The sequence below is a fragment of the Anser brachyrhynchus genome (assembly GCF_964034855.1).
Source record: "Anser brachyrhynchus genome assembly, chromosome: 3".
Taxonomy (NCBI): Eukaryota; Metazoa; Chordata; class Aves; order Anseriformes; family Anatidae; genus Anser; species Anser brachyrhynchus.
In genome coordinates, this window is record NC_137696.1 from 33,178,382 (window position 1) to 33,205,034 (window position 26,653).

The window sequence follows — 26,653 nt, forward strand, 5'->3', positions numbered from 1 at the left end:
AAATAACTAACAACTAATCACTTAAAATCTGGTTGGCTATCTATACGCATCAAAATAGAAAGTACTGGAGTTTAGTTTTTTTGAAAATCTGGTTTGAGTTTTGAGTGGTGAACATTTGAAACTCCACTCTGAAAAAATCTGGCTCTGCACGCCCCTTTTTGTATATATTTGCTTTCACTTTTTTTTTCATTTTCTTTTGCTCCCTTTCTCTCTTACTCTATCGTTGATTTAAGGGCAGTGAAAGAGCACCTAGTAACTGTCAGGTTTGAGAACTATGCAAAAATGTTTCTATGACCACAGCAGGTAACATACCATGCTCAGTCTGCGATGGAGTGAATTAGCAGTAATAATTTTGTATGGATATTGACTATGACTGCAGTTAAACACGTGCAAAACTTCAGCCTTTTTGCCAGAGATCAAGACTCTGGAAACTATTGAATTGAAGTCTCTTTGGAGTGGGAAAGAGAAGTATCTGGCAGGCATCGTTTTAGGACTCTGCACTTCCAGAATTTGCCAGTTCCTGCTGTTTAACGGCCCAGATTTACTAACCTCCAGAACGTACTACAAGGCCTACTTTTTTCATCTCGTTCGGTGTGGAAGTGGGTGTTGGCTAGAGCTAGATAACGGTGGGGAGGTGATTTCTTCTTGAGATTGATCCGTTTTTGCTTTTGTTTTTATTTTATTTTATTTGCTGGATTATTTTTTTCAGTTTAACCTGGGGTGATTTATTCCTGGTGTTTAATTTTAAAAGCTTGCCAGTGACAGAGAGGTCGCTGAGTGACATTCCATTGTTTGAGCAAGAAAATGAATAAATTATGGTTTTGTAACCCAAATTCCCTATAAAAGTTTTGTAGCTGCTAATTGCGTAGAGCCTGTATTGTTTTTATCTAGAGGATACTGTAAATGTATAAGGTTTTTTCCTTAAGAAAAATTCTAAAAAAAAAATAAATGTTAATGCAGTGAATCCAAGTAAATGTAAGAAATGAACCCTAATGGGAGGAAACTAAAGATCTTGTGGGACTTTCGCATACTTTAGGAGAAGGCATTATAGCATAGGCATCAGAGTAGATGCTGACCCTTCCATGCAGTAGGAGGACAGATCAATCAGTAGAGATCTTTGATCGTAGGCCTTTTTTTTTTTTTTAACACTAATTTGTAGACTGGTGATGAAGTAGAAATCAAAGGGCTTGTATAATCATATACCTGGAGAGACTGTGCTCTGCTCTGTGTAGGAAATACATAAGTAGTGACAGATAGCACTCATTTTTCATTGCTCAAGGTAGTTGCTCATATTTAATTTCGGTGTTATGTCATTATTATTAATGAACTTCTGATACCTAGTTTTGCCAAAATGTTTTAGAAGCAATTAAAAAATAATTGGTCTTGTTGAGAAACAGGGCTGAATCATATTTTAAAGTGTTGGAAAAATAAATTTTATAATATTGCAATAACAAAATTTATGAACAGATATAAGCTCCACTTAAAAAAGTCTACATAATATGACTTTGCAGAAAATGTTCTAGCTTAATTATAGTAATGTGCCTCGAATTTTCCAGTGGGGTCATTTATTTTGAGTATATGTCTCGTCTCTTATTACTGTAACTACGAATAAGCCTGTTGTTGGGTATGTGTTGTCTAAACGTTGCACGTAACTTTCCTGGAATTTGTAAAGCTATTCTGTTTGACATTAGTTGGCATACCTTGTTTGCAACCCTTGTAATCCAAAAATAAAATATTTATGTGTCTCTAGTAGCAAAGTACAAAGTACCATATTAAGAACAACCATATACGGGCCTCGCTCTGTAAAACGCTAAGTGTTGTCGATTCCCCTTAGCTCAGCAATTGATGTCATATGTCGCTTTTAAAACCTGCTGGAACTACTCTGAAGTTACAACTTTGAAACCAGAACCATTGTTTGGTGTGGCTGTATGAAGCAGAAAGAGACTGAACTATCTTGGTTTAGGATGCCATCACAGTTTAAGTGCTGCTTTCGCAAGCAGACGTGGAGAGAGAAGATCACCAAAGCGAGTGAAGCTATTGGAAGTAAACAGGGCTTTATGAGAAATGTACATGAGGGGAAGATGTACCTTTCTCAAAAAGAAAGGCCTCTGAATAAATACTTGTTTTGTTTTCATTCCTAGCTAAGAATATTTTTCCTCTTTCATTTTTTCTTTTTTTTTTCTTTTGTTTGTGAGAAGGAAGGGAAAGAGGCGTAGGGAAGGCTGGTGGGTTTTCAACCTGTCTAAGGCTTCCGAGGTATGCTGAGGATTTTCTTCAAATGAATACTGTGCCAGCCAGATGGTCTGCCAGATAGTATTTTATTCTTTAGTGCAACGAGATATGTTTATGTATATCTTTCCACAGAATATCTCATTTCTTTTTTCTCTCTGATTTAAATAATTTCACTGTGGGATAATAGTAAGAAAAAAATCCTCTAAAAATTTCACCAACTGCATGCCTCAGGGTTGGCAAATCAGGTGTGCAGAGATAGAAGTGGAATGTAAAACATGTCTCAGTGTTGCTCATCCATAGCTGGGGGTTTAGGAGGAATAAAGCCTATCCGGATTTGAGTTCATAGTATGTCATCGTCGTCCCCCCCCGCCCCGACTTTCATCTTGCATTATAATCTTTAGCACGGAAAGGCTGACTATAGATGCAAAAGGAATAAGCTGAGTGCTGCTAGCATTGTTTCAGTGCCATGGTGAACTCACCACCTGATGTTCTATTGCTAGGGCATAAAAATATGAAAATTTCTTACTTGTCATTAAGATATGTTATAACATGCTGCTTTGCTTACAGACAGGTAACCATTTATATATATATATATTTGTGTGTGGTTTTTTTTTTTTCATCTTTACAGAGGAGTTAGCTGGTGGAATTTAAAGAATCATCCATTTTACACTGATAAGTACAGTATCTATATGAAGATGGGGTTAATAGTTACAGTATACCAAAGCAGAGCTACTTCAGGCTTTGAAGGTGTAACCAGAGCACTGCCAAACAGATGCTCTTCCTCTGGCTGCACCAAGTTTTCTGGCTTTATAAGGGCTTGCAGGAACTGAGTGGAAGTCGTGCCCTGGTAGGGGCTGCTGACACCGTCCCATAGGAAGCTGCTGAGAGGAAGCACAGGGGTGGCTGCAGGCAGGAACATGCTCGCTGCAAGTCGCAAGTGGGAGCAAATGCCGGGAGGAAGCAGCCGGCGTGCGTCGCGGTCACTGGGAGGATGCACAGACCTTTTCGGGGCGTTGGGCTCTGATAGTGAACCGGAGTCGTGAAAAGCCTTGGTGGGCTTGTGACCATGGGCAGCAAAGAGGTGGGGGAAGATAGGAAAGGGAGAGGCCATTTCAGGACATACAACCTGCAGGGTTGCCGGCACATTGTTATGGTGATAAACATTTTAGTATTATACTCCAACTTCATGCTAGTTGTCGAATGTAGCCTATACGGCCTTCCCTCCACCATCCTTGACCAATCTTCCCTGAGAGAGGACCCATTTGTGGGGATGTGTGCTTTCTTAAAGATTAACCTTCCCCCATTTTGCTTTTCTAACTTCTTTTAGTGAAGATGTATGAGTTTTAAGTATCATTTGTACTTTTGTTCAAAGCACTCCTGAAACTACTGTTTGCAATGGCCGCTTGGATTATTTCAAACCCTTGCTTTTTCAAAAAGTGAAGACATTTGATGAAGTAGCATTATAATGTTGTTCCCATCAATTCGCTTGCCTCTTTGGCAAACAAGAATGCGAGTAATAAAAACCTACAGATAGAACTTGAGCAACATATTAACAACTATGTTTATTTGTATTTTTAATTATACAGATTACTGTATCTGTGTTAACATTAATTTTTAAAAGTCTCTCACACATAGGAAAAATGTACTGAATGATATGCTAACTTTCTAAAAATTAAAATGTTTAAAATGTAAATGAGCATAAATATGTATCTTCTGTATAGCAGATTTCAAAGCCAAATGGCACACTGTATAAAATTTTATGTATTGTGTGGCTTTAATTCACGTGAATGCTAATACTCTGCTTCTTTCCACTGCTTCGTTTCTGCCAAGAACTGTTTTAGCATTTCAAGCCTTCCAGCAACATAAAACTGGAAGGAGAAGATTTTTTTGATTTGCAAGGCCTCAATATGAAAGTATTGCTGTATCTTATGCTTTTCTTAATAAATACATGTATATATTATTAATTCATGTTTTGTAGTGGTGAGAAACATTCGTAGTATGACATTAACACCCTCCTGGGAGGATAAAGACTTTATTTCTTTCATGTCTTCATTTCTTTGAATTTAGTCATCCTAAAATTGTGCCTGGGAAACCCTTATACCACACTGCATCACAGTGTTATCCCTGTAACCAACATTTGGCCAATGTGATGTTGGGGTGCATCAAGTGTCAGGATGAATCTATATGGGCCCAGTTGTCTATAGAATATGAGAAAATGTACGTTGCATGCTTTTATTGATTTATTTTTTAAATATACAGGCAGTATCTAAGCAAGCTGAAAGAATCTATAATTCCTTTATTCTTTGTCTTTGGAGAGCGCCGCTGGAGAATGGCCAGGTACAAAGCTTTTCTGGGTTAGATGCTTCAGAGCTTGTGGTTAGAAACTGGCTTGTAGAATATTTCGCTTGTCAGTAGCCTGGAGAGATGCAGGACTCCTTGTCGGTTTTTACTGACACACGTTGAGTCACATCTACATTGCCACACATGTCATTGCATGTAGCTGGTCGAATGTGCGTGGGTGTTTGTGCATGCGCCAAAGATGCATTTCGCCTGGATGATAGCTTGATAAATCATTACTGTAGTTTCCATTGTCCATGGAACTAAGCTATAAATTCCTTGGCAGTTAGGGTTACCTGGAGACTCATATAAAGGTTGCTAGTATAAAGGTAGCTTGCTTTGTTATTTCAGATGCATGACTGTGCCAAAAAGCAAGGCTAATGGTCTGCATTCCAAAGGTCAGGACAGAGCCAGATCAGCAAACTGGAGACCTCTTGTCTATCCTATTTATTCCAGCTGGTCAGGACTTTTTTGGTAATCCAATTTTTATTTTTGAAATACTGATCTGTCACAAGCAGAATTTTTTCAGTAGAGCATAACCATTTTCACATAATTTACACTGGAGAAATATTTATTAGGTCCTGGATGGAATTAACGCTCCTAGCCAGCAGCTCGTGATGAGAACAGTTCAATGGCATGTAGGAGAGTGCTTTCAAGGCTGTTTCTTTGATGAGCATGAGTTTCTGGTGTCACATCTGAGTAGACTAACGATGTTACTCTTGAGGGTAAATCTCTGTTATTCTTCCCCCATTTCATTTCAAGACGTCCAAAGATATTTGGCTTCATTCTGATGTCTAGTAGAACATTAGTAGTAGAAAAATATTGAAATTTTAATGGGATGAGATAGGGAAGCCATTTTCTGACCAGCTCTATGCAATAAGTAGTACCGTGGTTATGCCCTAATGCTGTGTAGAAATATTTTGCCTGTCTTTAAATCTTGCCAATGAACTTCTTCACGCTAGGAGAGTGTGAGAATTAGAAATTCCCTGATCTGTGGTGACCTTGACAACTCTATCTTCCTCTTCCATGCATATCTAAGCACAGGAGAAATTCTGTGCTGTAGCATATTGTCAGATGGATCTCAGTCATTTCTCTCTTTCTTTGCACTATAAGTTTTGTCGGTAGCTAATTTAAACCTCTCTGAAACCGAGGGTGCAACCATTCCCTTTATTTATGATGGTGGTAAGGATTAGGCTTCTTTATACAACCAGGAAGCTAAAACAATAGCAGCCTCCACCCTGTTGTGGATTCTGGGGGTTGCTGAGTGGATGATTTAAAAGGTAATCTAAACAGTTAGGAAGCAGGTTGATTTTCAACAATAAAGAGCTTCATTTGGGTTAGTTTCCAGATACCTGAAAAAATGTTAGTACGTTCAATGACTACTTTGTTTATAAAGCAAAGTTTGTTGGCAAATTCCAAAAAATGGCCAGATGGCTATGTAAATTTATAAAGGGAGGTGTGAGTACCCTCATTTACTAATGGCTAATAAGTTGTTTTCAAAATGAAAAATAAACAAAGAGGGATGACACAGCCTTCGGTCTGACGGAATCTGAGTCTCCCTTCCTTTTGCACCCTGCTGCCTAACATATGTGTATATATTTTAATAATTTTATTGGTAATACTAGCTTAATAAATGAGAAATTATATACCTGATTTGATACACCTTTTCCCAGCAGCCTTTGGTTCACAAATCACATTTCAGAATAGTAATTAAATGAGGAAGTTAGCAAATTGTTGCTAGTTAGTTTAGTTTGCATCAGTCATACAGCTCTGCAAGACTTTTTTGAGAGCGTAGCATTGATCTGAATAGAGATATAAACCTCATATTATTTCTGTTTACTATTGTAGTTCCTGAGGCTCTGATTTTGGTTAGGCTCTAAGCAAAAAATAGTGTTGTTGTAATAGGCATTTCAAAAAAGTAAAACTGCTGCCTCAAAAAGTGAATTATGTGTTAGTTATTAGTTCTTTTATTTTCTGGTAGATTATTTAACTTGAAAGGAAGGGACGCATTTATAGTGGTTGCATAGTACTCAGATCTCTCATGTCCTTGATCACTCTAATGTGTTCCAAGCATAGATTAGCAAAGAAAAAGATTTTATCTCCTGCATTATCTCAGAAGATGTTCGTTCATTATGAGTGTTCTCTAAGTTGTGAGATGTTCAACCTGTCTGAAACTGGGATATGCAAAAGACAAGAGATGGAGAATGAAACCGTGAAGGGGGGTGAAGTGCCTGTGAAGAAAAAGATAGTTGTTTCCTGTCAGAACAAAGTCCCACAGAAGTACCAAAAATTCCCTTCAGGTTGTGAAAGTCAATGACATGATGCTTACATGCGTACAGACTTAAATCTCTTGTAGGCTCCTATCTGTGGTTTACTTATCCATAGAGATTTTGAGAGGGGAGGAACTACTGGATTCCAAGATGTCTAGTATTTCAATTTTTACTACTATGTGTATTATCTGTTACTGTCTGGGGACCAGAGATCTGTTATCTTAGCATTATACAAGAAGTAACAAATTACAGTTTGTGTCAAAATTATTCCATTGTCTGTGATGGACGCAGCAGATGTCCAGGAGAGAAGTTAGTCTGAGTTTTGAGGTAAGGTTTGATTTTTGTGCAAAGGACATATGTCTAGATAACCTCCTTTCCCAGCCAGAGTTCACCCATACAACAGACATCCAAATATTACTGTCATTGGCAAGTCTTTCTTTGGGTGCTGGAAGCAAACCTGTGTTCGCCTGGATTATGTAGTGATACCAACATTTGTACGACTTCATACTATTTGATATATACTACCTGTTCTTTTACTGCAGCTGTTAAGATGATAGAAAGAACATTGATAATGTTTTGTGGCAGGTAAGCGTTCAAGTCATGTAGACCCACACAAGTTTCAATTATTGTTTATGCAGCTCCTTAAACTTAGTGCGTTTGCATTTAGTCACTGCAAGGTTATGATCGTGATGACTCAGCGTAGTCCTGCGCACCTCAACATGAGTAGTCTGCTCCTAGGCACTTGCAGCTCTAGGTGTGCTCTTGGAAGGACTCATTTTCAAGTCCTGCATAGCTTTTACTGATCGGTTGTAAAACATGCATGAAGGAGGGAGGATGATTCACCTCTTGGATGCATACAGCTGTAGCTGGGTTGTTTGTGGGGCAGTTCAGTGTTTCCTTGAGTAGGTGTACTAAAACAAAGCTGGGGACAGTCTTGAGAAAGTTCCATCAGCACAGTCAGATATTAAGAAAACCTTTTTGTTTTTGTGTATGTGGTTTTTTTTGTGTGTGTGTTTTTGTTGTTTGTTTGTTTTTCTTATGAATATCATAACATATGCATTTGTAACCTAATAAATTGGAGAGAAGTACATCACCAACACAGGCGGGAACTCTTCCTGTGACATCTGTGCAGTATCTTAAATGTTCTAGTTGAGGCTTTGGGTATTCTTAATAAAAAAGTTTCTATAGAAACATAACAGTGGTCATAGGCATAATGCCTGCTGAAAAGGGATGCCTTTTAAATAATCCATTGTGTTTATGTTCCAGTAAACTAATCAAATCTTCCCATAGAATAATACAGAGAGTAGAGATGAGTCCGTATAATGAAATGTGGGAAGAAGCCATTCGTCTTCTGATTTAAGCTTCTGTATATAACTTTTCACCTAATTTCAATTTTAACCTAAAAGTAATTATTTTTACAATAAAGAGTCTTTTAATTTTGCTGGAGGTCTGTACTTGCATGTTAAAAGTAGATACTTTTTAAAAATAGTGACCTCTGGTAGTTTGCTGAATGATTAAAGAATTTTAAATTCTGGATCACTTTGAGGCTGCCAGTGTAGCATCTTCTATTATTGTAACTAAATTTCTTGATACACTTTTTTTTTTTCTTCTTTTTGGAAGCCAATTGTAAGCTTTTAAGATACTGATGTTTAGACTAGAATGTGGGTTAATTTTCTCTTTAATTTGCAATTTTGGGCAACTTAGGGCATCTCCAAAACTGTCGCTAACGTTTCTTGATGTCCAGCCTGTGATTGTGACTTTTTTTTTCCTGGTCTCATGTAAACTTCTAGGTTATGACTTTGATCTTCGTACATACTGAGGATTTTGTTATTAAGCAGCAGTGTGTAGTGAAAATAACTAACATAAATTTGGTATGTTAACTTTCAGAAGGTACGCTGATTCAATAAATTTTCCTGACATTAATGAGTAATGTACCTAAGCTTCCTCACTGTAAGTGTATAGCTGGTTAGGAGTTCAAGCGAATCATATGATAATCTTGTCCATGGAAGGAAACTACCAAGAACACAGCAACCAGATACCATAGTATTCCTTTAAAGGGAAGTTATTTATTTGTTAGGAGCATTGCATAAATCATCTGTTATTTCATGTGCTCCTGTTCCAATGATCAAGTTTGTCTCTTCTCTTGCTTGCTTCTATGCTCAGACCAAGTGTACTGCTTGTAAGCTGTTCTGTGTCTTTCAGTTTGTATTCACCTCCTTCTTCTTCCTTGCTTCACAGTGTTTCAGCAAAACCTCTGTTGCTGTGCTCACATACCATCTTAAAATGTTTTTACTTTCTTCAAGGTCTTTTATGACACTGGCCTATGAGGAACAGAGTTTGTGAAAGTGTGTACAGTCCTAGAGATAGTCCATAGAACATGTAATGGGTATGTATGGATACAGGAAAAAAAAAAAAAAAAAACCACAAACCAGTTTAATCTTTAGGACAGTAAAGTTATAAAGGCAAGTTCTAAATACCTGGTGAGGCAGGAATTGAAAAATACTGTTGTATCCTGAACTGTTTTGGCAAGAATTTCCTAAAAAATACAACTTCTCAGACACCCCAGGAATTTGAATTTATTTATTTATTTTTTTTAAGAACAATATTGAGTGAAATGCTGTTTTCAGTGCAGTGAATGGCAGAGCTTCAAGGACTTTTTTTGATTAGTGGGAGTTTTGCCTGACCTTCAGTGGAACCAGGATTTCACTCTTCATTTTCACTGCTTTTCATATTGAAGGATCTGCAGTGATTCATTGTTTCTAGATTTGCTGTATGCTCAAATACTGGTGAGTTGCATAGCATTTCTACTTCTTGCTTCAGGTAAAAGCTACTAGCTCACATCAATGTTATAAAGTAATTTTTAAAATACTCTTCATTTCCTGTCTTGAAACTTTTGTGGGATTCTGTAAGCAGAGATCTTCAGCTATTTCCCCTTTATATCAAGGAACAGCATCCTAGTCTGCCAACACAAACAAATGAGAACTTTGATTATGGCAAATATTGGACTTTATATTTTTCTGGAAGTAACATCTGCAGTAGTGTAGTTGTCAATGGATTCTGTGTGTAATTTCCACTGAGTTAAGGATTACAAGATTCCATAAGAGAGGATACAAGAGGTATAAAAATGAAAGGGATTCTGAAGCTGGAAGCAAAAATCATGCATGTATGTAGTTATTAAGCAAAACAGAAACAAAAGACTGCGGGGGGACATGCTTCCGGTGCAGTATTCACTGGATTCCCATTCTCAGTCTGAATTGGTGCTTCTTTGGGAAGCACGTGCCAGATACACAGCAGATGAAGGCTGCTGTTGTAGCAGTCCTTTGCGTTGCTCTTCCAGTGATGGTTCTGTTGACTTTTTCTACTTCATGCCTGAGTTCAAATTTGACTGGGATAGCTTGGCACCCTTACCGTCATTTCACATACCAGTTTTTCTTCTTAAAAATGTAGCTGGATCTAGATGTTCTTGACTGAGAGCTAGGAGAGCTTTGTAGCTGTGGGGTTTGCCTGCACACCTGTGGCTGAATGTGGTTTAATTTGCAGAAACATGGACTCTTCGCATCACTGAGCTAATAAATCAGGTTCATAGGCTCTTTCTTTTGAGCAGATAGCTTGTTGTTTCCCTCCCAGATTGCCTTCTCAAAGCAGAAGGGCTGTGTCAATAATTCGTTAGGTGAATAAATGTGTGAATATTTATCTTGTGAATAAATTAGTTATATTTAACATTTTCCATGTTGAATTGCGTTGAGTAGAACTAACCTTTGGAAGTATTCCTTCTGGCTTCAGGGGAGATACAGGACACACCCTGCAAGAAATTAAACATGACAGTTACAATTAATAATGAGTTTTGCTCAACTTGACTCATTTGAAAAAAAAACCTTTACTGAGTATCTTAAGAGAAGGGTGTCAGCTGTAGTGGGAAGGAATCAGAGTAGGAGTCCACAACTCAGTGCCAAGGAATAGCGGAGTGTTTACAGTGACTTACTTGCAGTGGAGACCTTGGGTTTATATCAACACGGCAGATTGCAACCAGTTCCAGTTGTATCTTCACTAGAATAGTCTTCTACATTGAAAGCTTTTTATGTATTTGTTTCCCAGACACATTCTGTGCACATAGAGTGCTGTGCTTGCTGACTGTGGGAGGTTAAAACCACTAACTGTCTCGTGGCATGGTTAGCACAAAGTGAGACTGAAGGTGTTCCTGTTTTTGCTGATAACGAAAAGAGAGCAAGACAACTGCAGCTCGCTCACTGGTAATTCTGTAACAGCTGCAGAGTTCACAATTTGTACCTTCTTTACTATTATAAATTTAAATATTGCAGCTCCCTTGACTACAATGTTTGATACCTACCCAAATATTAACCACACATTTTAAAAATGGGTTTAAACTAACATAGCAAGCAAGGTAATGCGTACAAATTTCTGCTTGAAATTCCTTTCTGAAGGTGTGAAATAGGTAGATAGCAAAAGACGTATCTGGGTTAACTAATTTTTACGTATATTTTCTGGCACTTTGGGACACTTTTGGTGTTCTCTGGAAAACTTTGGATAGAAAAGAGAATTGAATTAAGCAGTAGCTTAATTTTTATTCTGCTTGTTCTTTTTGATATATTTTTTTCAGATAAAATGATACAATAAACAGGGGTTTGCACTTAACATGTTAAATATTAGTCAGCTACGTGGAGTTGTTTGGTTTCATTTGGAGTCCAGGTACATACTTCATGTAATTTGGCTTAATAAACCATGACAGTCATTTAGCAGCCGCTCTCCAAAAAGAAACTCTAGTGTGGAATGTATTTTTCCTACAATACAAATCCTGGAAGCACTTTGCTGGGTTTCTACCAATGTAACAGATACAATCTGTAACTTGATTAAATTATTCATCATTTTTGAAAAATTTCAGGCACTTCTATACCAATATATACAGGCAGCCTGGCATGTCAAATAGACATCTGTTACCACTGGCTAATAGTATGAGAGAAAGTATTGGTTAATATATTTTATGAGTAATGTCAGTATACGTCATACACAAGTTCAGTTAAAATTTATGTGTATTTATGTTGCTTATGATGACTTGTTGAATTATGGTATGAGAATAATATATATAATATCATGAAAATATGTGGAATTCAACTACAGTCTTATTGCAATGGCACCTAACTGTAATAATATATTAACAATTAACAATTTGCAGAAAGTACTTTTGGGAAAATGACATGTTCTTTGGTGTTTTTGTTTGTTTCTTTGTTTGTTTCTTTGTTTGTTTTTTTAACTTGTGTACCTTACTATACAATTATTATGTTGCACATATTTACATGTGCAAAATCAAATGTTTGTAGGTCCAGTAACAAAACTGTCATTGGCTTCAATAGTGCAGATTCAGTACAGTGGTGTAGAATTCAAAAGCTTATATGGACTGGAATGTAAGAAGAGATAATATTATGCAATAGTAGTTATACTGTAAATAGCTTATGGCAAATTTTGCTAATGCAAAATTATTTCACTGAAAGGTTAGGTATTAGTAAAGCACTCTTGAAAATAAGGTGGTTATTGGAAGGCAACACAGCAATATATAGGATGCCTCTGTGTGCCATAAAAGTAGTTGCTGTTGCAGCTTATGAGGATTTCAGTAACAGCTCAATTAATATGTGGTGTCTTTTAAAGGTGTGTTTATGACAATTTCAAGAAATAACTGAAGAGGTTCAAAAAGCGTATTTCTGAGAAAGATCTTAACAATGAGAAGGCAAGCTAGATAGTACATTTTAAACCAAGTGATGATGACCATCTCCTTTTAGGAGGGTGATTCTGCACACTTTAAAGAATTTGAGGTGCACACAATATCTCAGTACATTAACAAAAGGGTTTTCAACCTCTTGGCACATTTGGTACCACTTAGCTAGACCATGACATTTTTTGGATATTTTCCATCTCACACACGTGTGCTTTAAACTCTGTAGTGCTCCAAACTATGCCTTGTAGCTGGAAGGAAAATATGCAAAAGCTATTGTGCTGAGCAGCAGAAGTACTTTGTTTGGGAATGAGAGCAAGCTAGAATTATTATTCAATTACTTTTGTCTTGATCAGAACATAAGACTCAAATTGTATATAAGACTTTGTTGTGTATTTGTGTATTTTAATATATATTACTTTGGAAATTAAAACAAAACAAAAACACAAAACACCTTCTTGGAATAAAAACGTTTTTACTTTGGGTCAGAGCATTTTTTAGTACAGATTATTTAAATAAGTAATGCAGAAAACTTTCATAATATATTTTACATTTTAGAAAGGAAAACTTCAGCCAAAGCAGCATGTGTATGATCTATATCGATAGAGTCTGGCACTATGAATCTGTACCTTTGATGATTAAGCTGCCTCATTGAAACTTTTTACAGGATTCTACTGAAAAACGTAACAATCCTGAATGAGTTGCCCTTGGCTTTCACTTCTTAAGGTATTCAGTAATCAAGTTTCTTCAAATGAAGAAAGCTAAATGACTGTCCTGAACTGTAGGTTTTGAATGTCAGACATCTGTAAAATTAAGTTCTTTCTCAAGTCTTGATGAATAGGGTACTTCATTAATTAGCTGAAATAGCTTTAAGCATTAGGATACAGTAAGAAGCTCTTTATCTATAATTAATCATACAAAATGGCATTAAACATCATTGGAAGAAATTAAAGACCTTGAATAGAACTTCTCAAGTCATGCTGGAACAAGAATAGCAATGTTTGCAAATTTTTGATCCTTGTTATTGTCATCTGAAAAGTTTCATAGGGTAGGCCAATTTACATAACCTGAATAAATATAGGAGTTTGAGAACACAAGAAGTGATTAAGTGGCAAATTCCTGAGTAAGATCCTGGCCGAAGCTGGAAGTTTTCTATTGTATAAAGATGAGGACTTCAATCTCATCTGTCTTTATGGATCCAAAAGTATATTTTGCTGAATCCAGAGTAATGAGTTTAAGCTCTTTTTGGATTGCACCAAAGCCCACTGCCAGTTAAACCAGTTCTATACTAGTGACTGGACTCTAAAGAGCAATGCTGACATAAGGTAATCACAGCACTTCCTTCAATTATTGCATTCATTATGCCTTAAATAATCTTAACTCTTAGGCCACTTTGATTACCAAGGAAAGAAAATAGTATTAGAACAAAAACAAATGGTTACGTAGCAGTCGTGAGTAAAATTAATACTGGGAGTTAGAAAGAAGCCATTCCAGCCATTTAAGGAGAGAAGTTCAAGAACATGATATGATAGTGGTGGCAAGATAGTGGTGACAAGGTTGTTTCTGGAATGGAGTGTAACAATTTTGTCCATGATGGGATAGGAAAATTCACAGAGATGGAAAATTAAGTTTATGGTAGGAATCCTTGCATGTATGATGTGTTAGTATCTCTCAGTGGAATTGAAGGGTTTTGTTTGCTTCTACCTTGCCTAGCTACATGAATCTGTTATCCCTGGGCTTCTGGTCGTCGCTCAGGAAGCTGGAAAAAAATCTTTATTTATCTTTGAAACATATTTTTGATTCTGATTTTTTTTTTCCTTCTAAGATTTGAGAAATGTCACAGTTAGCAACATGACATATCCAGATTATGGTGGTACTTCCTGAGTCATTCACACTTCTTAGGTGTACCGTATCTATGTGCTGTTAAACTAACTGCTCTTTTTGGGGTCAGGTCATTAACCCTGGTTCTACTGGCAGTGATATGCTCTAAGACGGTATCATCCAGGGTTAGAAAATGTTGTTTGTTTTGTTCGTTTGTTTTGACTGTGACAAAAGACACTTAAGCTCTCTACGATTCCCTTCTTTCCCTGGTACCTTTCTTTGGCACTTTATAGGTGTTGGTTTTGCAAAATTTCTGTCTCTTCTTTCCTTTTTTATCACCTTTCTGAAAATACTTTATTCCGGAACTTTCTATTAGATGAAAGACTGGCTATCTCAAATAAGTGGGCAAAGGACTACTGTGTGTTTTATCTGCAGAGGATCAGAGTGATCCCAATTTAAGGTATACTGTCTCGTCTCCGCTGTTCCCCACATGTCAGTACATCTCTCCTTTGTTCATGAATCCAGCTAGGCTGCAGAGTGAACTGCTGTGATCATGCCCTTCACTAGAAGGCACCCTAAAGTCCTTTCTTTTGCATTTTCCTCTAAATTTTGGGGAACTGTGACACACTTTTCCAAGTCACTCCACAGCTGCAGCTCCAGCACAACTGGAGCACAACTGGAGCTGCAGCTGCAGCACAACTGCAGCAGATGGGCGTTAGTTGAGTTATGCATACTTGCCCATTAGTGGAGGGACCCACTTTTTCTCCCCAACGTGATTAACCAGACAGCTGGCCACCCAGGCTGTGAGACCGTGATCCTGGAGGTGGCGGGGTCTGGAAGTACTCCTCTTGAGGAGAGGCCCAAGGAGGAGGTGCTGAGGTGAGATGTGAGGCCATGAGATGTGGTAGTGGAGAGGGATAATAATGGCAAGGTACAGACAGGCCTAGTGGGAAGGTAGTATGCAACACGAAAAAAAATTGCTGCTGACATAAAAGTACGTATCTAGGCCAAAACCCGAAAGAGGTCGAACTGTGGAAAGGGAGAATCAGACTTATACTGGTGGATGGAAGAACTCCTCTGCCAGACCTGGTTGTCATGGGTGGCAAGATGTATCCCTTCAAGATATAGTAATGTGTGATGACACAAACCTTAAGGAAATCTGGTGTTAGGTGTAATATAAATGCTAAATGCTAAAAGAATTAACTAATGTAATAGGTTGTGGTAAGCAGTATTTCTGAATTATGGATGTGCAGATATTCTCCGAGTTACTCTTACAATAGTTCTGTTTTGTTTGTTTTTAAACAACTGAAAAATATCTTTACTTTTTTTATGAAGTAGTTACAGGTGGGTTTTCCTGGTTTTTGTTTTTAATTTGACGCACACATGGCATGTAATTCAGTTGGTGCTTTAGTCAGTACTTTGTGCATGTGGAGATATGAGTGGATATGAAGTTTGGTTCAAAACTACATAAGACTGTAGCCAAAAAATTCTGTTTCATCTGCAGAATGCCATTTAGAAAGAGTGATTTCACAGGATGCCACACAGATGCTGTTGTTGTGCGTATCTGACAAGACCTATGAATTTCATGTGGAACAGAAATGTTTTTCTTCTGTTCACTGTTAAACTTCCTACATGAAGCGTGTCCTTAATATTTAACAGATTTTACTACTTTTTTTTTTTTTCCTTCAGTGTGCTACAGAATTCTAATATTGCGATGCCATGATCCTTGCTTCCAACCAGAACCTCCCTTAGCTTTCTCACCCAGTCTGTCCTGTGAGCCACATGCCATTGCATTTGGTATTCCTCATCTCCATGACTTCAGATTCCTGCTATCTCTAGTTTGGATCCACTAACATGTACTGTGGAGGCCATGGTCTTCTTTCCATTTTACTTTGTGAAGAATTTCTCATATACTTAAGTTGAAAATTTGTCTTGAAAAGCAGTCCCTCCTACATTGTTGAAGTCCCTTCTGTACTGTTGAAGTACATTTGCTCTTCCAGGTAGCATGTGTTTGTTTAACATTCAGATTCAGAGACAGTATCAGATGTAAAAATCCCATGAAATCCTCTTCTTTTCGATACCCATTCCTTGTAGCCACTGAGTTCGTTTATATTCAGAGCCCTGTCTGGGTTATGTTCACAGCTCAGATTATCTTTTCCTGTAAGTTTTTGAGTCGTTCATCTCTGCCTTTACAACTTCTCTCTCCCTTATGCCCACATGAGAATGAAGGGGACAGTAGCCATTATTTTCTCCTTACACTATCTTTTTATTATAGCTGCTACAATAATTGGCAGCCAGAAACCCCATGAAGTCATTCTGTCACCTTTCACTCATTTTTGAAAATTGTTCTGTGTTTTAAAGAAGTTCATTCAAGCATCTCCGATGGCAGTGCCTCTATGTTAATGTAGAGGAATAATAACCTTTCTGCAATATGTAGGGTCTTTACAGAGTTGCTGTGAAAATCATGTATAACTTCTTGGCATATGTGCCCTAGGACACAGGTTCTGCTGACTTCAAAGTAGGCACCACGCCATCTGAACAGATGGGTATTAATGTAAGCATTGGATATAGATGTTATGGACATGATTCCCAGTTCCAAATGTTACAAAAATGCTGTCTGTCCTGAACTCCCACCTCTGGGTGTAAAGGATATGTTGTAAATCCAGCTCAGTGAAGAGTTAGCTTTACAATATTAGAAATTCAATTCTTGGATCAACTGTGTCATTTGCAATGTTGGCTAAGGGTAACAAGTTTCTCAGAGGAACTTGCTTGTATTTTTGGAAGAGTTCCCACGAGCAAAAGACAAAAAAAAAAAAAAAAGCATCTGTGGTATCTACCGTTTTCATATGAATAAGTTACATTGTGAAGCCATCGCAGAAGAAAAGAATGGTGTGATTTTTCTGTACACACAAATGGAGATGGCAATTCACTGGGAATCTGATGAACTTCATTTGCCAGACTTGTCTGTCACCCAGTAATGGTAATGGTTATTTTGGGTGAAAGATTCTTTTCCTCTGTTTGCCCTTTCTTTCCCTGTATTTTTCTTGTAAGCCAGTGTAATAGAGTTGACAGATGCTTTCCTTGTCCTTGCTGACAACAAGGTGTGTTTTTGCATTCTCTAAGTCTAAGCATTCTCCTCATTCTTCCAAGGATTCTTCTACATCCCACCAAACTGGATTTCATCTCTACTGCCAGAGTTTTTATGAGTCCTACTATGTTCTGAAATATTTTTGTGGGTCCTATCTGCAACTTCCACTCTGCATCCTTTCTTGAGATGTAACAAAATGTGTTCTGAACAGTCTGATGAGAGATGCCCAGTGATTAGCAATGACCTGAATTCTGACATTAAAAAGCAGCAGTGAGAGAGCTAATGACGGCATCAGCAGTCGTACCCAGTGACTCAGGAAGAAGTGTGAAGTGGTGAAACTGTGGTCCCACTTACAATCATGTAGGAGGGGGGCTGTGTTGGAATTCAGATGTGGGGCCTATCTCTGAATGTTCTCTGTGGTGTTGAGGATATGACCTAAATCCTATCTGTTTTCTCCTTTTATAACACAAAGAGATTACAATATGTATTTATACTGGAAGTCGGTTCCTCTTCCACATGATCAGATTATTTATCTTTTGCATCCTGCCAAAAGTGAACATAATGCCATTTGTTTGTTTACTTGGCATTTCTAAACTATCTTTTAAAATAATTTCTTTTGGGAAGAGTCAGCCTCCAAATTGTTAGTTTTCTTACAGCATGTCTAGTCCGGCTAATTTCAACAAAAAGTTGATGTTAGCAGGATCATCCACTGAGGTCTTGGCTCTCATTCAGTCTGTACAGATGTTCTTTAGACTCTTATCCTGTCTAGATAATAGGAAGCATGCCTAGTAAGCGACTGTGAAGCATGTTAGCATAATTCATGTAATTCACAGTACCTCAGCATTCTGCCTGAGGCTGCAGTTTCCAAAAATAGAACCACAGATTCTGCACAGCTTAATCCTACCTGCTTGTTAGTCATTATCTTCTTAATAAGCAACTAGCAGCTACCTTTTGTTTGTAGAGAATCCTTTATTCAAATGGGTTTGTTTTTCATTTGGGAATGCAACCAGGTCTTTGGCCATCTTTTTTAGTAAAGTGTTGTAGATGTGGGTACTGATACTAAAGCATTCATAGTTTGATGCAGTTTTTGATATTTCTTTTTTAGTTTTTGTAAACTCAGAACAAAGAGGAACAGATGCTGGGTAGTTAGAGAGGAATAAATTAAGTAGATGCAATGCAGTGAGATTTCTTATTTTAATTTTCAATTCATTTTTAGTTGGGCTAGTATATTAAATAAGTTTGAGATTGTCTTCTCTCTTTAAGGATGTGCAGGTTGTAGAGGAAGATGTAAAGAGTTTGCCGTCTTATTAGATGTCCTTTCCCCATACCTCCACTCTTCGGAAGCAACACACCATACAATTATTATGCTAAGAGGTTTTGCCAAGAAAAAAGTTATTCACTAATGTAGAAGTGAGAACAGTACATGAGAACAGAAATAAAAAAAAATATATTTCTGGCAATAGGCTGGGAAACCAGCAATTTTGAGTTTAATTTCTGCCATTTCTGGAGATATCTTTTATAAATGTAGGAAATAACTTCAGACCAGATTCTCAAATGCACCTTGCCTATTTAATTTTATAGTTTTCTGGTCCTAGTTTTTGTGTTTAAAACAGGGAGGATATGGCTTCCTCTGTCTGTTTCCAAGTTCTGTGCAAACACGTAGTCTAATGAAGCTCTCAAGCTTGGTTTGAGCCTCTAGGTCAAGCAGTTGTACAAACAGCCTAGCCATGAGAGGATAGGAAGTTGGGAAAAAGTATAAAACAAACAAACAAACAAAACCCCATAGCATTATTACAAAATATTACAAAATTATTACAAAATATTACAAACAGCAACAAGGCTGAGAGGACAATAAGGTCATTTTTGAATAATTAGAATAATTTTAGAATAATTTAGAGTCATCTTGATTTGCAAGGAGAGCTCACCATTTAAAGCTATATATGTCCTGTTCACTTCAGTTGTTTCTTTTTGCAAATAGGACTTATACATTGCTTAAGCATTCTTGAAAATTTGTTTACAAATATGGATCAATATACTAGTAGCATAGCAGCTAGAGTTAAGAAATGTAACAGAAGTGAAATTAGTACTTTTAAATTCCAAGGTAATTTTATTACATGTGCTCATGTAAAATTAAAACCTTTATATGTTTATAAATTTAATCTGCTAAAATGTAATTGGCTCTTGATTACTGCAAACAATTTGACCCTTGTTTATACGTCTTGCCGTGCATGATGAATTATTTGGAAGAAGAATGGAGACAATCAATGGATGAAAAAATCAGGTGGTCTGTGAAATTTATGTGACTTAACTTTTTGCTATTTGAGTATTTTGGGAAAATTTTAGATTTTGGAAGCTGTATACTTTAACGAGAGACAAAAGAGAACTGCACTGAAAAGTGTCAATTACTGGTGTCATCCCTGGACTGTGATTCCTTATAAGACTGAGAGTGCTAGTGATTACTTAGCCGCTCTACTGCTGAGCCGCAGAATTTGTGACTGGTAGACCAAATTTTGACTGGCAAATTGGGACATCTTTCAGGACATTTTAAGTATTTATATTCTGAAAATTGAGCCTCTTTCAGATTCCTTCTGCAGGCTTGCAATATATGAGCCATCCAAAACCATTAGCTGCTTTTCAAAAGTTTTCCCTACTTGCCTGAGGATAATAGGGTTTTACATGGCACATAACGCTATTAAACTTGCTGTTACTTGCTTCTAATATACCGGGTTACAACGTAGAATTTGACCATTAAGTCCTTGCTCTGTTTTTCTCACTTCGTATATATTACTATCAGTGCTGGAGTGCTGTAGCTTTGACCTACCTCCAGTTGAAGGTTAGGGAATGTCTGGTTATTTATAACCAGCAAGCACAGATCTTGTCTCTTCAAGTAGCAGTAGTTGCACACAAACATACTTTAATATAATTTGGTCGGGTTTGAATATAACTATCTGATCTTTGCATCAGGCAGTAAAATTAGAGATGCCAGGTCTAGTCCAAAGCAATTCAGCAGCAAAGACCTGCTATTTTAAAGTAGAACCTCTGAGAGACTGATGGATTACATTGACTTTCATAGAAATATTACACATAAGTGAAGTTAGGTTAAAATTTGTACGAGAAGGTATGGTTCAATGATAACCACTCAAATGTCAAAAGGATTTAATGGACAGACAAGTTGTATTTAATGCATATTTTATGAGACAGTTCCTAAATATGTGAAAATGATCACTTGACAAGCTTCACACGCTGGCATCTTGAGCTCGGCACACTTCTGTTTTAATGCCTGGATCACATTCCCATGGAAACTGGAGATTCTTTTGTTCCATTATTTTGCTTCGCAGGAAGTTATCTGTTCCTGGAATAATTTCTTTTGTGAAATATTTCTTGTGAAAGTTCACAAGAACACAAATAATGTTCTAAAGCTTTTTAAATCTTCAACACACTCATAGTGCCTAATGAGCTATCCTCATACGGAGAAAGTATTTCTGCTGCTATTCAGAGAGAAAAGAACACCCTTAGATGGTCCTTTTTTAATATCGCACTGTTATTCTGTTGTCTGGGTGCATATGATTAAAGCTTTTAAAAGGAAGTTGTCAACAAGCCAGTTGAGAGAACTGCCATCTCCTACTTATTTCTTGAGTCCCCAAGTAAAATAAAGAAATTTTTAAAAAGTATCCAAATGACATGGTATCTTCAAAATGGAAGTCTGACCAGCATGAAAGAATAAACTCTGCAGCTGAAGCTCCTCCACCTCAGGTACTCCCCATACAGTACCGTGCACGGTTGGATGGCTTGGCTGCCCTGAAGAACGCAAGCCTGATGATGGGCAACAGGACGTTGCTGTCAGAAGCCAACTGTTGCGACAGAGCTTATGGGAAAGGAGCTGGGTGAGTTCTGCATTTCTGACATTTAAGGCATATCTTTGTGTGGACTTGCCTCAAGGGGTGTCTACATTGATCTCTGCGTTAATGAGCAGCATGATGAAAACCCGTCTTACCTAGATTGACTGCTGTCCCTGGGCTTCTGCTCAGAAGCTATCCAAATACTTGGGAGCTTTGATGGTGTGGCTAAAGTCAGTGACAAAGTAACAGGCTATTGTAGTTTGATCATTTTGCTGCGTCCCTGCCTTGGGTGGGTTGGCTTGGTCAGTTGGTCCCTGTGACCAGTCAATTCTGTGCTTCACTGAAGGAACTCAGCACTTGGCAGGCACGGGCATGCTGTACTATGCAAAATATAATATTCCTGTTTTCTAAATGCTCTGAATGGTTTGAACAGCTGAAGCTATAGTATTAATAACAATTATAAAATATCTTGAAGAGTAAGGGTAACTTTTTTTTTTTTTTCATTTGGAGCTTTGGAAAACTGCCTTGTAAATACATTAAATTGGGATCTCTGTAAACGTGTTGTGGAATCAGGTTTGGCTTGTTCTTCTGGAAGGCCAGAGGTACTGTAGAGTAGGTAGAGAATAACGCAAGTGGTCACATTGTGTTGGGGGCTGAGTAATACCTATTTCTGTATTGGTGGAAGAGAACATCTTGGAAGTGTGCTGACCTTTGAGGACCTTCAGAAAGCAGGTTGCAAATAAAAGTTAGCAGTGTGCTCCAGGAAAAAATAAACTATTTTAGGAATCCTGTTGTCTTCACTCAACCTGCATTCCCAGGGGAGTCATTAGTGAATCTGTGTGAACTGAAGAAAAACCTCTGGTATTTGACCCACCAAATGCTTAGTCATTGTAGGTTTCTTGAAATATTTATTGTGCCACGTACTAAAACTAAAGCATGTGAAATAAAAAAGGTTGTGAAAAAAACAATGTGTAAATGAATCTTGGACAAAACCTTTGTTGTTTTTTTTTTTGAATGTTTCTTCATGAAAGCAATGGTATCATTTTTGTGGGGGGACTGTGCTTTTTGGTTCTGTTGTCCAGGATTGTAGACCTGAGCTCCACTGAAAACAGACTTCCCAAGAGATAACAGCAACCTTGTCAATTGCTAACAGGACTCCAGTGGCACAACAGCTCTGAAATTCTGCTGTGGGTTGCAGTGAGTAGTACTGTCTGATGGCTCATCAAACCTTAGTTTATCGCATGTGTTGGGCAAATGGTCTGGTGCTAGAAAAAAGAAAATTATTGCAATATGTTATAACTGATAATCTTAATTTTCTAGAGATAAAATGGTTGAATTTTGATCAAAGTCACAGCACACTATAACTGTATAAACTACTGATTCTGTAGAAATAGTAAAATCAGAGATGTGAACTACTTTTCTTTCCCTGTGGGTGACCCTAGCTGATTGGAGCTGAAGCACGTTGGTGAGGGAGCACATGCATCTTGGCTGTTCTTCATGCAAGTGGAAAACATCAACCTGACCTGCACAAGCACAAAACTTACATCAGTACAATATAAAACAGTGTCTGAAATGGAGCTGCCATTTCTGACAGAAAGCACAGCCCTGCTGTCAGTTTTACTTGATGTGCAACTTCTAGTGCACAGCTCCTCTTTTATCTGCTTGTGACAAAATCTTTGTTGCTAGTTGACCTTTTCTCTCTGTGCTAATAACTTTGATGGGCCTTTAGTCCTGTAACTGTTCCACTATGAAAGCTGACATATAGGTAATTAAGTAAATTTTTTTTTGTACATATCTTTAAGTTCTGCTGCCAAAAGCCAGTGAATCCCCCTTTTTTTCTATCTTAGTGCACAAGTTGATTCTAATATGCAACACATTTTTAATTTAGCCCTCACATCCGCATTATTACTATTTAAATGCCATAGCGTATCTGTGGCACTGTTTGATGTATTCTGGATAGGAAGGGAGTTCTGCTCAAGCAATATCAGATGTAACTCCATATGGCATTGTTGTGTGAGGCTAAGATGCTTGCCAGTTCCAATTTGGAACATGACATTTAATGCAAATATATCACCATACAACCGCATTGCATGGATTGGAGCTGATTGCTGTGCTCTGCTGGTTATAGAAATATATGGTTACAGTATTGAGGTTATGGAGTATGCTCCTGCATTTAGTGCTTGATGAGATAAAGGTGCTGTGTGTACTCAACTGCAACTTTTTTACCTCTCACTCTTGTATGTAATGCACTAACTAACCATTGTGTGAGGAGGCTAAGCTTTGTGTGGTTCATCCAAGATAGCTGGCACACACTGGTGTGTGTGCTAATGGTGTAGTATTGTACGTACCTCCTCCAGGGCTGAGAAAAGGAAAAATACATATTGATTCTTACCTGAGTGGCTGTTAGTTAGCTCCCAAAGATCCGAACAATGACAGAGGCAGTTCTCTAAGGGTGGGTGAGAGTAAAAAGACAATCTGTCTGTATGTTTGGGGGTTTAAAATTAAGGCTCTCTCTTACAAATATTGGCACCAGATGCTTCAAAGGGGACAGGTGGTTGGTGGGTTGTTTTCTTCCCCTTCCTCCCCTTGGATACCAGCTAGTGGGCCACAGTGACGCAGGGGAGATCATGCTGTACTTTTCAAAGGCTAGCCATGCCTACAGGGATGTGCAATGCAGTATACCTTTTCCTGCCCCTTCCTTGATGCAGGCTTTGGTCTGCTTTCTTTTTCTATACATTTGCAATGAAAGTTGATTCCAGTGGACCCTTGTAAATACTACGTAAGATTTGCCTTCTCTGCATGTGTTGTCATACCATCATCTGTGTTCTCCTGTAGTGTTTTTCTGAGTTTGTTTCTCCTACATCTTGCATGTCAGCATCTTCATGGCTTCTTGGAAACATTCTTTTCTTTGCTTTCTACCTTCAGCGCGCACAGTTTTCCTGGAAATAAAATCCGTATCAAAGATTATCTGAAGCTTTATGGAAACGAAAATGAATCCTGTAAATTTCAAGTAATGGGACACTAATTTTGACCCAAAGTACAGATGAGCTAGAGATGAGAATATGTTCAGATTTGCTCCTAAATTGTTGGGAAAATCACACGTAGTAGCATGCTATACAGCAGAGCATCTCCTAAAAACAAAAGGATGAAAATAAGGAATCAGAAGTAAAACAAGCTCTTACCCTGATTTTTGTTGTTCTTGTTGTTTTTGTTTGTTTCTTTTTGTAGTCAGATGTGATGTGATGTCATGTGTCAATAATTTAAAAGTCACTGAAACAATTTTAGAATGTTGCTTTACCTGTTACTTTAGAACTTCTTAACATTACTTTACACGTGAAAGAATTCATGGTAAAAAAAAAAAAAATGCCATGGCACCACACGGGCACAGCAAGAACAGATGCTGATTAGGTCATCTTGTTAGTGACTTAAAAACGTCACTGCAGATGGGTACAGAACTGACAGCCCATGCTGAGGAATGTATCACTGGTAAGTTACACAAGCTGCTAGGGAACAAGAAGTGTGGAGATTGAGAGATAAATCTGGGATCCTGGAAACTCATATAGCAGGCAGAAAAACCATTCTGTTGTCAATAACAATCCAGAATGCCTGAAATAAAATCCATTTTCCATAGCTTGCTGGCAAGAGATATTGAAAGAAATGTCTGACATGTTTTCAAGCTGTGTGCAAATCAAAAGGACTATTACTCTGAAATCCACATGATAAAATGTTCAATTCATGTGATAAAATATTTTAAATCCTTCTTAAGGAGACTAAACTTGTTAGCAGATGCTGCTTGACACAGGGTTGCAGAAACAGAGGTACGAACTTACTGGTTTGTATGCTGACAGCTGTGTAGCTATGTCTGGTGTAAACCAATATTAGACATGACTTGCAATATATTTAAGTTTCTAATCATTTGCCACCTACGGGGTACGAGATGGCTCTGTTCTTTTTTGCATGGTGCTATTTATGGAGATCTTGAGCTGGTATGCAAAACACTGTGTGAGATTTTGTGTTAGAGGGTAGCAACGACACTGAATTTGAATTGTTCTAAAAAGAAAGTTTTCCATACAAAGGAGGATAATGGTACCAGGGGCTCCTGCAGCTCTCAACTTTCAGTAATTTGCAGAGACAATTTTCTTTCCTCGTGCCTTGCTTGTCTGATTTTTCTTCCTCCAGCTTCCTGTTTGCTCAAGTGATAAGTAAAGAATAAGGTTTGGCTTTTATATCTGTTGAAGATCACATATATGGTTGCTGGCTGAATATTGTGTCACGAAGGATGACACTCAGTCTTGCTTATGCTGATTTACACTGTGTTGATTTCTGCCAATGTTACTGCTAGTGCTACTTACTGCTAGTCTCTGCTCTCCAACTGTAAGTCAAGACTGCAAAGAACAAGCAATTTGTCTTAAAGATTGGAAATTTTAAATGACTATGAGAATTTTTATTTGTCTTCTAGTTTTTAAGACTTCTGTATTTCATATTTTCGAGCTTTGGCCTTGCTGGTAGGGGCTTGAAGGCTAGAAACTTTGAAAAAAGTATGTTATATACACACAACTGAAACTGTGTGAAACTGAAAGCTGAAATTTCTATGTAACTGTCTGGAGCCCAAGCATTTGAAGTAGAACCACACATTAAGCAATGCTTAATTGATCTCTGAAATTTCTCCCACTAACTACACTTGATTTGTCTGCATGGTGGTTTTTGTTCTTACATTATAGCTCTGTCACTTTAAAGACAAATGTTGCAGGAATTGAATGTTCCATGCTTTGCCAGTCTTATAACATGCTCATGCAAGTTACCAATAGGCCTGACCTCCAACTGTTTTGTAGAAAGACATGATTCACTAAATACGATCCATAACAGTTATGCAACCATAATTTTCCGACCACTCCATATTTCTTTGTTCTTTTGTATACGTTAGTATAATCTGATCCCAGTTAATGTTGTTTTTACATATAATTTTCTTTTTTTCTAGTGTCTCATTCTTTCTTTGCTTAGACTCTACATATACTGGGACAAAGCTCAGCTTTGCATTAAGTCAACTGTTCACAAAACTCACCTTTGGGAAGATTTTGTCTGTGTGGTCATTCTGACTAAAATTTCCTGTGTGAAACAAGGAATTTGCATTTCAGTTAAAAAGAACAGAATCTGTCTTTTTCAGTGTCTGTTTTTTCCCATCACCATGGTATCGTAGTACTTGGTAATTTTGGAGGCTGAAAAAGAGCAAGCCAAGTTTGTTAAGGAAATAGAGGCAGATCAAAAATTTATGTGATAATTGAGTACAGATTAAGAATCCCCACATGCTAGACCTCTTGGTAAAATGTGTGTAAATACATTA

The 26,653-nt window shown here is 37.6% G+C and overlaps 1 protein-coding gene and 1 long non-coding RNA gene across 6 annotated transcripts in view; one reads left to right on the top strand and one right to left on the bottom strand.

Annotated features, from left to right (window-relative positions):
• Positions 1-26,653, top strand: part of PRKCE (protein kinase C epsilon) — a 301,037-nt gene that overhangs the window by 23,268 nt on the left and 251,116 nt on the right. The gene's annotated exons all lie outside the window — the stretch shown is intronic.
• LOC308193489 overlaps positions 7,851-26,653 on the bottom strand; it is a 68,611-nt gene continuing 49,808 nt past the window's right edge. The window contains exons 2-3 of one of the 2 annotated variants that reach the window (XR_013949683.1): positions 26,375-26,418; positions 7,851-24,251 (exon numbers count right to left, since the gene is read on the bottom strand). This is a non-coding gene — a long non-coding RNA (uncharacterized lncRNA). Of the gene's footprint in view, positions 26,419-26,653 lie in introns of both variants that reach the window. The other variant, XR_013949684.1, reaches the window with a different exon arrangement.